This window comes from Mirounga angustirostris, unplaced genomic scaffold (assembly GCF_029215605.1).
Source record: "Mirounga angustirostris isolate CCGP_5_RB_7025 unplaced genomic scaffold, mMirAng1.0.hap1 SCAF_3, whole genome shotgun sequence".
NCBI classification, from domain to species: domain Eukaryota; kingdom Metazoa; phylum Chordata; class Mammalia; order Carnivora; family Phocidae; genus Mirounga; species Mirounga angustirostris.
In genome coordinates, this window is record NW_026991711.1 from 9,561,409 (window position 1) to 9,577,246 (window position 15,838).

Sequence of the window (15,838 nt, forward strand, 5' to 3'; positions counted from 1 at the left end):
TTTTCCTGACCCCTAAAGTGAGGCAGGGTGCAGAGAGGTGGTGGTTGTATTGGGGGGGTGGGCGGGGAGGTGAGGTGGCTCCATTCATCCAGCCCAAATCTTTTTTTTTTTAATCTTTTTTTTTTTTTTAAAGATTTTATTTATTTGACAGAGAGAGACAGGCAGAGGGGGAACACAAGCAGGGGGAGTGGGAGAGGGAGAAGCAGGCTTCCCACGGAGCAGGGAGCCCGATGCGGGGCTTGATCCCAGGACCCCGGGACCATGACCTGAGCCGAAGGCAGACGCTTCACGACTGAGCCACCCAGGTGCCCCCATCCAGCCCAAATCTTAACCAAGATATTGGGAATGGGAGGGGAGGGTGCCTATCTCCTGAGAAAATGGAACTAAATGAGCTAAGAAAAACTGTTTGGGGACAACCATAAGGTAGTGCAACAAGGGGTAGAGTGCGCAAAAAGTACCTACCTCCCTACTTTACCTTGGTCCTATAGAACCTGATGGAATTTGAAAGCTGAGTCCAAGCCCAGTTTTGATTACTGTTGCCATTGATTTAATTTGCCCTGTTCTAATTGAAAAGTTTTAATTGGAGGACACAATCAAAACCCATGTTCTGCCGGGCTCACCCTTCTACAGTACCTGACTACATGGTCTTTTCCACTGAGCACAATGTAAGCTGGTTGTTCTGACAGAAGCTACCTATCTAATTAAGTGAAAAGTGCACAGTAGGTAACAAGCTTTAATTAGCAGTTGTTTCCAATTGTCTAAAACTTAACGGGGGAGGGGCAAGTGGTCACATTAAGTTAAATTGTATTTACAAATTGGTGTCAAAACTTGTGTTAATTAGGAGGGAAAAAAATAAGGAATTGCATCCTAATTCCACAAGAAAAAATTTAGGCTTCATGAAGCAAAGTGGAAGAATGTTTAAAATGAATTGTTTCAGGAGAGTTTTATTTTTTAATATAAGCATCCGAGATTTGAGAAGTATAAGTATGATTTAATTCCAATGTTCTCTCATTGGTTTCATTCTTTATGCAAATCAAAGAATTATATATTTCGGAGGTAATAGATGCACACTAATAAACTGAAACTCAAGTATGTGAGAAGAGTCTCCCAGTGCCTTTCTCCAGAGGCAACTCTGTAGTTGCTTTGATATCTTCCCAGAGTTATTCAGGATTTTATTTTTTCTTATGAAAATTATACCAAAAATTTGCATATATGTCATTCAATTTGGGATTTATAAATATATATGTAAAAGATTTTTTTTTGTCACCACCCAGACCTTTTGGGGACTGCCTCATTTCATTAGTTGTTGACACATTCTTGGGAAATACAAACTGATTTTTTACAGTACTCGTTTACACAAAACAGAATTGAGAAGGCAAATATACTGCTATGAAAGCAAAGGAAAATGCATGCTGTATTACAATGTCAAACCAAAGTAGAATTTGCTCTGTGCTTAGGATTATTTTGGTTGCAGCTCTTTGTAAGCATGCTGGAATAGGGCCTCCTATACAGACTCTATCTCAGCCTTGGATACACTTAGGGAAATCCTTATCTGGTTATTAATTAGCTATACTGAGATTGAAGGCATTCAGAGACGTCTGCAGTAACGTTTGGGTGAGTACTCCCTTCCAAAGCTCTGACAAAGAGACCCATTGGCTCTTTTCTTCATTCTCCACCTCTCAGATAATCTGGGGCAGCACATGAAAAAAAATACCAGCATTGCAGTATTCTGACTCTGAGCCCTTTTGGTGCCAGTGGTTAGGGTAGTACCATGAATTCAGAAATGGAGATTTTGCCAAATTGTCTATTGCTTAAGGATAGCACTTGTATTACAAGTGAAAAACAATAACTCTAAAAACACCGGGGTCAGACCTTTTCCAAGATGAGTTTGCCCTTACTAGGAAGATTGTGAAGTCAGCAACAGCGATACTGCTAGGATGATAAAGTTTAATTCTGGGAAGCAGTTTAAAAGGATTTTCTTCCCAATACAGCAGAATATAGTGTGGCATAGAAAGAATGGTTTCTATGTAATATTAACAACAGACTAGTGTTGATTCTACAACTTCTGTAATTCCTCCTTCTGCCCCCTGGCTGTCACCCTCAGACATCACATTCCCAGAACCCATATGAAATATCATAACCTTGCTTCTTGCTAACGAGATTCCTTTCCCTGTAGGTGAGTGAGAACAAATCTTACCAGCATCCACATGCCCCCACTGGTCAATATCTGCGCACTTGTTGACTCTTTAGACCAAAAAGGATGGTGATAAACTTTCCCGGGACACTGGCTCAGAGGAGGTGCAGGTGTTGCTGTCTGTCCCCAGTGGCGGAAATAGGGAAGTGCTACTTTTTAGTTTCCAATCCTCACTTCTCTCTGGATCCTTGCCCCCAGTATTCTCTTCAGCTTCAGGATCACAACCATGCCAGCTTAATTTTTTTAAAATGTTTTTTCCCCACTCTCTTCTCCACTTTGTCTAATGAATCATGCTCAGTCACTCACTATTCGACCTCTGGACCATCCATGTAGCGTCCTCTAAGCTTTTGCTAAACAATTAGTTGCATGTGTTCCAAGAGATTTCATTGTCTGCCCCGGGAGGGATGTTCAATGGTACAACTGAGGATTTAAAATCGTGGAGTCAGGGGTGCCTGGGTGGCTCAGGAAGTTAAGCATCTGCCTTCAGCTCAGGTCATCACTCAGGGTCCTGGGATCGAGCCCCCAGTAGGACTTCCTGCTTCTTCCTCTTCCTCTTCCCCCCACTCATGCTCTCTCTCTCTCTCTCTTAAATAAATAACATCTTAAAAAATACTTTAAAAAATCATGGAATTATACCTCAGAGAGTCTTCTGGAAGGATATGAAAAAGACGGTTGCTGCTTTTCTTTTTCTGTATAATTAGACCTTTTCTCTTCTTTACCTGAGAACTGTGTATATTCGACAACATAGTTTACCAGTCCATTAGGTCTGGCTGTTATTCTCTTCCAAACCTCTCCATATGCTCTCTGTTTGTCAGGTTGGAGGATCTTAAAATAGACATGGAGTCAAAGGTTCCTAAGTAATATTTACTAACATGGAGAGATTGTCTGCTGGTTCTGAAATTTCAGTTTTCCCCTTTTGAGGAGACTCAATAAAGAAGACATTAATCTTTTTTTTTTTTTAAATGTGTGGTCTTCTCAATGCTGTTGTTTGTATGTGCCCATATCTTCAAGTTGTCAGGATTGTTTTGAATTACAATGACACTCTCCAAGTGTAGTTGACACTCCACCCACTTGGTGTTATCCACAAACAGCAAGTACATTCTCTGAATGTCATTAGTAAAAATGAAGTCCGATTCATCAAGGAAAAAGCTGACGGAAGAGCTTGGTTGGGGAAAAAAAATCTCAAATGAGAATTAGATCCACATTTGCCACAGACTAGTTGGCTGGTCGCTGATGTACTTCTCTAGCCTTTACATATTCCTATTGTGTAATATGGGAATAGTGATTTCTCCCTAGGGTCTGAGAAAAATTCTTATTCAAGTATTTGCTGAGCATTCTTTATATAGCCTTATGCTAGAACCTGAGAAGGATATCAACAAAAAAGACTGCCACCCTCTAGGAATCTAAGATCGATTTATCTCTCCATCTCTTTCTATCTCTATATACCAGTTAAGACACAGTAATGCTTCTTTACCTCTTCAGAGCATTTTATAGTTTTCAAAACTATTATTTGTGTGTGTACAGAAGCATATGTATATTCATATATAAGTCGTATATATATGACACACACATATATATGTGTATTTATAATTTCATTTTAATCCTTATAGCAACCCTGTGACACAGAGTAATGACTCCGCATCATAAATGCAAACCCTGAGGCTACATGATATTAAGTAAAATCACAAAAACTAGGATTTCAGCATAGGTCTCTGGATTCCCAGCCCTGTGGTCTTTCTATCGAAGCAGAAATTATTTTCCTAGGCTAGTGTAAAGACGAGTCCCCAAAGTATAATATAACTGCTAAATTATGTGGAAAGTTTCTTGGAGGAAGTAGGGCTTGAGAACCTTGGCCAGTGCAGAAGGAAAGGGATCTCAAGCAGGGAGAGGAGCATGCACTAGGTCTTGGAATGTGGTTTTGGGAAAAAAGAAAGAAGCTTACTCAGTGTTTTTACATGGAAATAGTAAGATCTATTGTTTTGGCACACGGGGTCTGAATGTGAACAGCGTGTGAGTTTGGATTTTTTCTGAAGGATTGGGTTACATGAGTGAGTATAATATGGTGCAGGATGAAATCAACACTGTAGGAGGATTATGGGGAGACTGTGGAATAGGTTACAGCATGGAGTCAGAGAGATGAGTTATAGGACTTCTGGCTCCTCCAGGAATGAAATGCCAATGGGCAAAGGTGGAAAAAAAAAACAAGGCTGGATAATAAGGACCCTTTTGAAGGACTGGTAATCCATCAGGTAGTCATTAAAGATCGGGATTCTAGCTCTCCCACTAACCAGCTTTGTGACCTGGGCCAGTTGTTTATCTTCACCAAGTCGTACTAGTTCTTGCTTCATTGGTTGTTTTGAAGATAAAGGAAATAATACAGACAAAGCTAATCTTAACCCAGACCTGGCATTTAGAAAATGATCATGAACTATTAGATATATATTTGTAATTATTATTAAAGGTAAAATTGCAGGAGATAAGATTTAAAAAGATGACATTGTATGAGTGTTTTATTTTTTTGAAGGAACAACACTCTAATAAATGAAGGTACTAGACTATTCTAACTAATAAGCAACCAATACCTGCCTTCTCTGTGGATAAGATTTATTTTAATTCGAATGGATGCAAGGGTTTTAAAACAGACAACTGCTACACATCTTTACAAATCTTAAGAGATAGGTAGTAAATGGAATAATAGTGTTTCTGTTCTTGAGCCAGTTCCTTGTATATTTCAAGACCTTTGTCACTCTTGTGACATTTAGATATAAGAGGGTAATTTGGGGCTTCACTGAGGTAACTTTAGAGTTTGGCAAAGAGTGAAGGGTAAGTGCTTTCCATTTGCTCAGTGAGTTCAAACATCTAGTCCCTGTGGTAAGGCTGAGGATGTCTAGTAGCTATGTCAAAGACTGCAGGAGGAAGGCGTCAAGTAAGGGTGGGGAGGCTCCTCTCATCCTACAGGGTCAGTATTTTAATGATTCTTTAAAGCATTTGAATAGTCAAATTACTTTGGCAGATTTTCCTCTCAATATATAAATGACAGTCAATACCAGGAGCAATATTTAAGAAAGTCCAAAAGGATATAGAATTTGCTGGGCAGAGCAGAAATCTCCTCCGGTCGTCAGAAGAAGGAACTGAAATTGCCACACCCCCATTTCCCCACTCAGAAGTAGGCTCTGTTCAATTTCAGCATGAATAGCCTGGCTGCATATTGCAGTTCAGTCGCCTTCGGCTTCCTAAAGGCAATTTGAGGAATAGGCAGCTGCCAAGAGAATATAATGGTGGAAGTAGAAAAGCCCACAAGCCTGAAATATCCACTCTTTGAATTATTAACAGTAGCTGGGTAATATTCCCTAGAAGGCTATGATTAAATTTTATATGTGTTATATTTTTGCATCGGTGGGGACTGATTTGTCTTAGAATTATACAGTTGGAAGGTACCTTACCTACCATGGTAGTCTCACTTCCTCTTCCAGTTGGGATGACAGACCGCAGCCTCAGAAGATTGTTTATTCCTTTGATTCTTGTCTAGCACTGTGCCTTGGCTCCTGTTGGTGTCTAATGGAAGCACAGGGGTTTGCTGCTGCCATGGTCAACTTTCAATGGGTGAGGTAGAGGAAGAACCTTCCTGGAAGAGAGTGTGACTGAGAATCAGAAGATGGCAGCTCCGCGTCAGAGCGTGTGGGTGGCCAGGAAGGCTGGGGAAGCAGGTACGAGTTGGTCCCCAACAAAGAGAAGGTGAAGGTGGACAAGTGGGAGAAAACGTGGTTTATCTCACCACCATTTCTGAGGCCATTTCTGCGGAGACAGTATGTTTCCGATGTTGGTTCCTATTCAGTCAGAGTTTTCCCATGGCTAAATGCCGCCTTAGTCAGGAGTGGGCTACTGTGTGTCAGGAGGCTTTTCTATCTTTTGATTCTGATAAATCGAAAATAATTTTGTACTGATCTAAAACTACTTTGTATGGGCTGTTTCGAGACTGCTTGAAAACACCCCTATGAGAATATATTTTGTGTATATAGTACATCTGTGTTTGCTCTGCTCTGTATGTAAAATAAGTACACTTAAATTGACATTTGTTTTATTATGTATAAACATTATTTTATTATATATAACACATAGATAAATATATAAGTATCTATAAATAAATATTTATATTTTATTGATTGATTTTAAAGGAAATGAAGAATTGATTTCATATGGAAGGGGCATCTAAAACTGCAGAATTCTGAAGGTGTAAGTTTACCTTCCTCCTTTTACAGATAAAGAAACTGAGGGCCAGTAGAGTAGAGTGACTTGGCCAAGGTCTTAGGAGAAGGCACGACCCTATCTAAACCTCATGTTGCTCTCTCCAAGCCAGGACACCCTCCAGTGTGAAGGGGTAAAGCTATGGGTGGATCTTGACAGCAGACCCTATGGGTGATTCTGAAATGTTCTACCTCTAACTCTGACCTCATATCCACTATAGAAGGACCAATAGGGAAGTGTTCAGAGGTAGTTGCCTTAGAGAGTGTAATAAAACTTCAATAGGAAAACTACATGAGGTTAACTTGCTATCAAATGCAAATGAATAGCAGGTCTAACAATCCTTTACCCCTAACTGTGATCCTGAGGAATTGTCCTACCAGATCCCACTCACAGTAATGGGTCTTTCCCTTCTATTTTCTTCCTTATTCATTGAGATCACTAAACTCCACCTTGCTTTAAGGTTAAGTCATTAGGGCAGGAGAAACAGAGTCTTGTGCTCAGCTATGGACTTTTTTCAAAGAGAAACACCTACCCCTCTCTTTATGGGAGGCTGTTTATGGGATGTTCTTCACTATCAGGCCATCTGAGAACCCTGCTGTTTGGAAAATACTGCTGTGCAGGAAGGATCTTTCTTCTTCCCTGAGTCTCTTTTCTTGAATTCAAGTATCTTTACAATTGACTCATTTCTTTCTCCTGCCTCTGCCCAGTCCCGTTAGCTGTTCTGGGAAAAACAGCAAATGAGTTTAACATTTGCAGCCGGTGGCTAGAGGCCACAAGACCAGGACACTTAATATGATACGGTTTAGCTTTGTTTCAAATTAAAATTGGAACCAATAATGTCTTAATTCTCTTGTCTAGACAATTGTCATGGCTGTAAATTACCATCATAACGGCCATTGAATGGCTTATAATGACCTTACCAAAACATTATTTGCCAATCCTATAAACTTTCTGAACATGCTGTTTAGTTTATCCTAATTAATCTATTAAGAGAGGACATATACATCCTGCTTCCTCTCTCCAAAGTGACATTTGTGGATTCAATTCCTTTCTCATCAATAATGCTACTCTGTAAACTCACTACTGATCTAATTCTGTCTTCTGTCTGTCTGCAACAAATTTAATCAGAAAAATCATTATCCAAATGCGATGTTCTTTCTGTGCTTGAGACAGTGACTATTGCCTCTGTAGACTCTTGGTGTTCTTCCTTTTATGTCCTTAAGAGCAGTTTATATATATTTTGTTCAGGGTAAGGATGGTAGTTTATTGCACAGGTTCCTAATAATTGTGTCAAAAATGAGTTTCAATTAACTTTTCAAACAAGAACTTGAAAGAGTTCAAAATGTTCAGGAGATAGGCCTCTGTACCTAAAGGCTTGTCTACAAAGTATATAACCATGGCCTTCAAACCAAGCTGAGTAAGAAACCAATTCCTATTACAATGTGTGTGTCAGCTGATTATATAATTACAAGCTCAGCTAATACCTAAACTGCCTATGTCATGCTTCTGTGTGTGTGTGTGTGTGTGTGTGTGTGTGTGTAGGGGGAGTGCGTAAGTTAAGGCAATAGCGAGGGAGAACAGATACCAAAAGGCATCAAGAAAATGTCTGAAATCCTTGCTGTAGGACCCCAGTTTCTCTAGTCACCTGCCAGGAATGTTCTTGCCCTTTCTGCCTGAGAAACTCAGAACTATCTTTTGTGTTGCCCCCATTCGCTTTTCTCCATTACAGATTTCTTTCTATTTGATGGCTATTATATGTCTACTTGTCTGTTTCTACCAGTAAAATGCGATCTTAAAAGGAGGGACATCATTACTGCTAGTGGCTAAGGACCTGGGATTGAATTCATTTTTGCTACTTTTTTTCCTAGCTGGATAACTTTAACAGACTTCCTTGCCTCTCTACACTTGATGTTCTTTATCTGAAAATTGGGGGTAAAAAAAGTACCTGCTTCATAGAATTTTTGTATAGGTTAATTCATCTTAGCTATCATCATCATCATCATCATCATCATCACCATCATATTTATGTCCTTATTGCCATTGTAAAACACACAATTAATTTTTTCAATAAACAAATTAATGTTTTCTTTTATCAACCAACCTTTCAGTTCCTCCCAATGTTTTTTAACATGAGATATAATTTGCATGCTATAGATTTCACCCTTTCAAAAGTCTGTAATTCAGGAACATTTACTATTTTCATGAAACCATGTGAACATCCTAATTCCAGAAAATTTTCACCATTGCAAAAAGAAACGCGTTCTTCCGTGAGCAGTCACTCTTTATTCTCCTGCTCATTCCCCCAGCCCTGGCAAAGCAGAAATCTGCTTTCTGTCTGGATTTGCCTGCAGTAGATATTGCATCTAAATGAAATCATGCAATGTGTGGTCTTTTCTGTCTGATTTCTTTCACTTAGCATAATGTTTTTAAGGTTCATCCGTGTGGTAGCATGTATATATTTCATTCCTTTTTATAGTTGAATAGTATTCTGTCATGTGCATATACTACATTTATGGCCTAATATTGCATATATGACCTAATATGTAATCTATCCTGAGGAATGTTCTATGTGCACCTGAGAAAATTTTGTATTTTGATGTTTTTAAAAGGACTGTTCTATGTATGCCTGTTGGATCTAGCTGTTTTATAGTGTTATTCAAGTCTTTTTTTTCTTGTTGCTCTTTTGCCAAGTTGTTCTATTATAGAAATCAGCAACTATTATTGCAGAATTGTCTCTTTCTCCCTTCTATTCTGTCAGGTTTTGCTTCATGCGTTTTCAGGCTCTGTTGTTAGGTACATATGTACCTATAATTTTTATCTCTCTTTGATGGATTGACAATTTTATTCTTATAAAATGTCCTTTGTCTCTAATAACAATTTTTATCTTAAAGTGTATTTTGTCTGCTAGTAATATAGTCACTTTTAAGCTGTCTTTTTGTTACAGTTTGCATGGTATATCTTTTTCACTCTTTTTATATTTAAACTATGTGTGACTTAAATCTAAAACATATTTCCAGTACGGTATGTAATTGGGTCATGTTTGTTTATTCTGTCAATCTCTGCCTTTGATTAGAGTGTTTATTTTATTTACATTTAATACAATTACTGATAAGGTAGATTTTACATCTGCCATTTTTCTACTTGTATTCTATATGTCTTATTTTGTCTTTGTTTCTCCATTACTGTCTTCTTTTGTGCTAAATAAATTTTTTCTTGTATATCATTTTAATTCCTCTATTGTTTTTTATTCTTTTTTTTTAATTATTATATTATGTTAATCACCATACATTACATCATTAGTTTTTGATGTAGTGTTCCATGATTCATTGCGTATAACACCCAGTGCTCCATGCAGAACATGCCCTCTTTAATACCCATCACCAAGCTAACCCATCCCCCCACTCCCCTCCCCTCTAGAACCCTGAGTTTGTTTCTCAGAGTCCATAGTCTCTCATGGTTCGTCTCCCCCTCCGAATGCCCCCCTTCATTCTTCCCCTCCTGCTATCTTCTTCTTCTTCTTTTTTTTTTTTTAACATATAATGTATCATTTGTTTCAGAGGTAGAGGTCTGTGATTCAACAGTCTTACACAATTCATAGCACTCACCATAGCACATACCCTCCCCAATTTCTATCACCCAGCCACCCCATCTCTCCCACCCCCCCACCACTCAGTATTGTTTCTTATTCTATTTTAAAGTTATTTTCTTAATGTTTAATCTGGGGATTACAATTAACATCTTATCTCAAAGATCTAGTTTGGGTCAATACCAACTTAATGTCAGTAGCATAAAATCTGTGCTGCTATACAGCTCCATTCCCTCCCCCTTCTTTGTGCTCTTGTACATTGTAAGTACAAATATTTATATATCATAAATCCATCAACACAGTTTTATAACTGTTGGCTTATGCAGTTATCTTTCAAATAGGAGAAAAAGTTACAAACTGAAAGTACGTCTATATTGTCTTTTATATTTAACTATATGGTTGCCTTTACTGGTACTTTTAATATTTCTACATGTGGATTCTATTTGTTGTCTAGTGTCCTTTCATTTTAGTCTGGAAGACTGTTAGTATTTCTTTTTTTCTTTTTAAGATTTATTTATTTACTTGAGAGAGAGAATGAGTGGGGGAGAGGGGCAGAGGGAGAGAATCTTCAAGCAGACTCCCCACCCTGCTGAATGCAGAGCCTGGCACGGGGCTTGATCCCACAACCCGTGGGATTATGACTTGAGCTGAAACCAAGAGACGGTCGCTCAACCTACTGAGCCACCCAGGTGCCCCTACTGTTAGTATTTCTTATAGGATAGTTCTATGAGCAATGAATTATCTCAGTTTATCTGGTAATAATGTCTCCTTCATTTTTGAAGAAAAACTTCACAGCCTGTTTTTCAGTTTGACCAGAATCAACTTTTCAAAACTATCAGCCTCTACTTTTCTTCTAAGACCTAAACTTCAACCAAATGAGAATGCTTACCATTTCCATTCTATATTTTCTGGCTCTGTGCATTTTCTTATGCTATTTTTGATACCAGAATATTTAAAATAATAATTATAATCAGAACAGGTAGCCTTAATTGAGCACTAATTCTGTGCCAGGTACTGTACTTTTATCTCATTTAATTCTTTAAAACAAAAATAAAATGGAACAATTTGTGAAGTACTTCTTTTTAGCCTTCTGGCACATAAAAGGAAATTATGGCTTGAGGAGGTAAAATAATTTCCCAAGGTTACACAGATAGTAAATGAAAAAACTGAAGCATGAACTTAGATCTTTGCAGTTGACCATATTCTTATTCTTAACCACAATACTATATTGTTTTCTCTTTGCTCTTCTTTATTTATTTTTTTATTTTTTAAGAGAGAGAAAGCATGAGTGGGGAGTAGAAAGGAGGGGAAGAGGGAGAGGGAAAGAGAGAATCTTAAGGAGGATCCACACCCAGTGCGGAGCCTGACGCAGGGCTTGATCTCAAGACCCCGAGATCATGACCTGAGCCAAAATCAAGAGTTGGATGCTTAACTGACTGAGCCACCCAGAGGCCCCCTTTTGCTCTCTTTATTCTCCCTCTTCAGTCTAAAGTTACATGCCAGTTGATCCATAACACATGTCCCTGCCCTTTAGTTGAGAAGCAATCTTTCCTCTCTTTAATCTCTTACTGAACCCAACACAATGCCTAGTACATCATGATGAATGATCAATATATATTTTAAATAAAGGAGATGTATGAATAAAACTTGGAGCCTAGGTATCTTGTTCTTTTATTTTATCATTGATATAAAGAGAAAACTCAAAACTGCACAATATTTTTCAGATCACAGGTACTTAAGCACTTGTTTAATTGAATGAATTGCTGAAAATTCAGTAGATCAGCTTGTTGGGTATCTATTTCTCTTTGTGCTTCCCTTAGGAGACCGTAGCTATATGTATAAGAGCAGGCTATGTAAGCATCTACCAAATAGAGGTGGAATGTCCATTACTTTCTGTGTTAACCTATGCAGGTGAGCAAGCCTAGAGGTTTATTGTTTTGTGGTTAAAGAAGAGAAAAGGCCTCAGTCTTAAATATTTGGAGGGGAATTTGGAATTTCTAGCTATGCAACTGACTCTAACAGTGGCTTTCCTTCCACAGAGGAGTTATTTAATGGGTTGTCTGTATGGAAACAAATCTGTTTCAATGGTGTGTCTGTTTTGCTTGTCCCAAATGAGTGTGGTATTTAAGAAGAGCAAGGACAGGGCACTAAGGTGGAAAAGAGAGAAGCTAAGAAAGAGAAGATAACTGGCAAGGATGGAGACTAGGCTAAATTAGATGCCTGAGCTCCCAACCCAGGGATGCTGTTGCCGATGCTGTTGGTCTGAGTCAGCAACAAAAATCAATAACTCAGTTCTGGCCGGACTCAGGCACCCCAGCGATTCTATTCAAATCAGTAATTCTAGGATTCTATTTAATAAAAAAAAGCTTTTCAAAATATTTGGACATAAGTCCTGATATAGATACTAGAATTCCTCAAACAGGAATGTATAAATGTTTTCCCAGTGCCCGAGTGTTCCTCAAGAAAATGATTAATTTTATAATTCCATTTTGATTATAGTCTAAAAAAAGTAATATAAGCATGTTCCAGATTATCTGGGGGTCCTAATGGAGTTCAGTCATGCAATTTTATTACCCATATTTTCGATTGGGTTGATCCTGTGATTAACATGAGGACTGCTATTTATTTATTCCTAGGTTAATGGGGGAAAGACTGGAGTTGTCCTCCACATGTATCTCAGGCCTGTGCCTGCACATGCTTCTTACGTGTACTGCATGTATGACTCCAGTGTGTGCTTCTATGTGTTCCCTATGCACATGCCATGTATAACCCAGGTGTGTGCCCATATATGCAACATTCCATGTATAACCCAGGCATGTTCCATCCCAGTAGAGATTTCATAGGAGTTAGAACAGAGAAAAATGTTGGGAAAATTGCATATATAGATATGTCAAACTTTATTTTTTTTATTTTTTTTAAGATTTTATTTATTTATTCATGAGAGACACAGAGAGAGAGAGAGGCAGAGGGAGAAGCAGGCTCCCAAGGAGCAGGGAGCCCGATGCGGGACTCGATCCCAGGACCCTGGGATCATGACCTGAGCCGAAGGCAGACACTTAACGACTGAGCCACCCAGGCACCCGATGTGTCAAACTTTAAATGTGCATGTGTATTATCACATTCACAGCGAGAATAGTTATTTTGTTTTAGCAAACAATATAGTATTTCACATTAATGTTATTGTTTTTCATACTATTTTTGTAGTTTTGTTTGCTGTTAACTTCTAAATTAACTTTTAGTTTTATAGTTGTAAACAAGTCATATGGATAGGGCAGACAGATTATACTGAGTTTTATATATTAATATTGTTATAAACATAATTTGTCAACATTTGTAATTAGTGAGAGGACCTTTTCCTTTAAAGGAGATCTTTACATTACTAAGTTGGCAACACACTCTACCATTCTATTCTGAAGTGCATGTAAGTCTTAATCTGAGCTATTTTAGAAAAAATAATGGTTATGGGGCGCCTGGGTGGCTCAGTTGGTTAAGCGACTGCCTTCGGCTCAGGTCATGATCCTGGAGTCCCTGGATCAAGTCCCGCATCGGGCTCCCTGCTCAGCAAGGAACCTGCTTCTCCCTCTGACCCTCCCCCCTCTCATGTGCTCTCTCTCTCTCGTTCTCTCTGTCTCAAATAAATAAATAAATAAATAAATAAATAAATAAATAAACAAAAATCTTTAAAAAAAAAAAGAAAAAATAATGGTTATGTTACCCAGATAAATATTAAGCCTATTAATGGCAATATTTCATTTGCTATTACAATAGCTGCAGTCTCTCTGTTTTGTAAATTGTCAGCTTTACTTACTGACATATTTACTTTTACCTAGAAAAAAATTATACCACGCTAATGCCAGTAAATTCTTGAGGCTGCTTTCAAGGTAATGGGTCCAGGCTAAGAACATCTTCCAGTTGGTCAATAAAAAAATGTTTTTACTCTTTTCTTCATTTGAATAAATACAGCATGTTCATTGAATGAGGAAGCCCTGTAAAAAGCCTTTTCTCACCTTTGGTGTGAAGGAGTTAAAATACTAACTTCACAATTTATACTCCCTTCTACATATAGAAGTTGCCACAGGAATGCTGTGAGGACTGTATCATTTCCATTCACCAGAGGACAAATGTGTGTGACAAGGGGTTGAATGATTTGTCCTTATCAGAAACCTGGGAGATCTAGCCCTGAATACAGGTGTTTGGGCTTCAACTTCGGGCTCCTTTTATTATATGGTTTCTCTAAATAACATTTAAACTAATTTTCAGATAGAAATTGAATTTTTAAGGGAAGGTGTAGTATTAATTCATATGGATATCTTTACAAGATAAGTTTCTTATTCTGCATCTGATATGGTTTATTATTATTGTTGCTACATATATATTTCTATTGAGATATAATTGACATTCAACACTGTATTAGTTTCAGATATACAACATGAAGATTTTATATATGTATATCTTGTGGAATGATCACCACAATATGTTCAGTTCACATCATTATTCTCATTATTTGTTATACATATAATAAATAATTGATATATAATAAATAATAAATCATATATGATATATATGTAATTATATATGTATATGATACATATATGCTGATAACCAAAAAGGATTTAGATAAAACACTGTATGATAGATCCTTTAATTCAGATTAAAATATGAAAGTCAAGTAATAGAGGAAGAAGATGGGAGAAAATAAATGTTTTGAAAGGTCTCTGCTGAGGAAGTTAAGGGACCACAGCATATCATAGTTGAATGCAATGGAACTCTTAAGACTTTTGCAGAAAGAAATCTTTCTTTTCTTTTTAAAATTTTATTTATTTAGTTGACAGAGAGAGAGAGACAGCGAGAGAGGTAACACAAGTAGGGAGAGTGGGAGAGGGAGAAGCAGGCTTCCCGCCGAGCAGGGAGCCCAAGGCGGGGCTCTGTCTCAGGACCCTGGGATCATGACCTGAGCCAAAGGCAGTCGCTTAACCAACTGAGCCACCCAGGTGCCCCAGAAAGAAACTTTTCTTTTCCTGACTTCTAAGAAATTTATTAGAGGTGAAATAACTTTAAAGCATCTAGGAAGAGAATGTAGCCTAAGTATATTCTAAAGCTTTAGTTCTATTGCATAGCTATTAAATCAAAAAAAGTCTGGAAAATGGAAATGAAAAATGCCACATTACGTGGCATGTATTTTGGAGAGAGGTTTAGAAATTTTCTTCTAGGAGCAACTCCCTCTTCAAGAATTTATGTTGCCACCTGTGGTACCTGGGTGACTCAGTCAGTTGAACATCCTACTCTTGATTCAGCTCAGGTCATGATCTCAGGGTCGTGGGATCAAGCCCTGGGTCGGGCTCCCTGTTCAGGGCGGAGTCTGCTTGGGATTTTCTCTTCCTCTCCCTCTGCTACTTCCCCACCTGCCCTGCTCACGCGCATATGCATGCTCTCTCTGTCAAATAAATAAATAAATAAATAAATAAATAAATAAATAAATAAATAAAATCTTAAAAAAAAAGAATTTATGTTGCCACCTGTTTCTTCTCACAGCCTCACGGCATCTTTGAAGTCAATAAATAAAATTATTTTTCCAGTGAACATTTTCTTACTTTCCCATGGACATAAGGCCTCAGAACTATGAAAGAAAACAGACAACATTTCCCTTTTATCTTTGTTCTTATTATGGTAATTATTTTAGCTTTGTGTCCTTACTGAGCTCCTGAGCTTAAGGATAATGCATATGCTTTTAGAATATTTGAAAAAATATGAAGAATCAGGAAATGTGTGTTCATAATTCTAGCAATACTAACTTGTTGGTGTATTTTTCTCAA

General features: G+C 37.9%; 1 protein-coding gene across 4 annotated transcripts in view; it reads left to right on the forward strand.

Annotated features, from left to right (window-relative positions):
* Positions 1-15,838, forward strand: part of FGF14 (fibroblast growth factor 14) — a 604,063-nt gene that overhangs the window by 189,465 nt on the left and 398,760 nt on the right. The gene's annotated exons all lie outside the window — the stretch shown is intronic.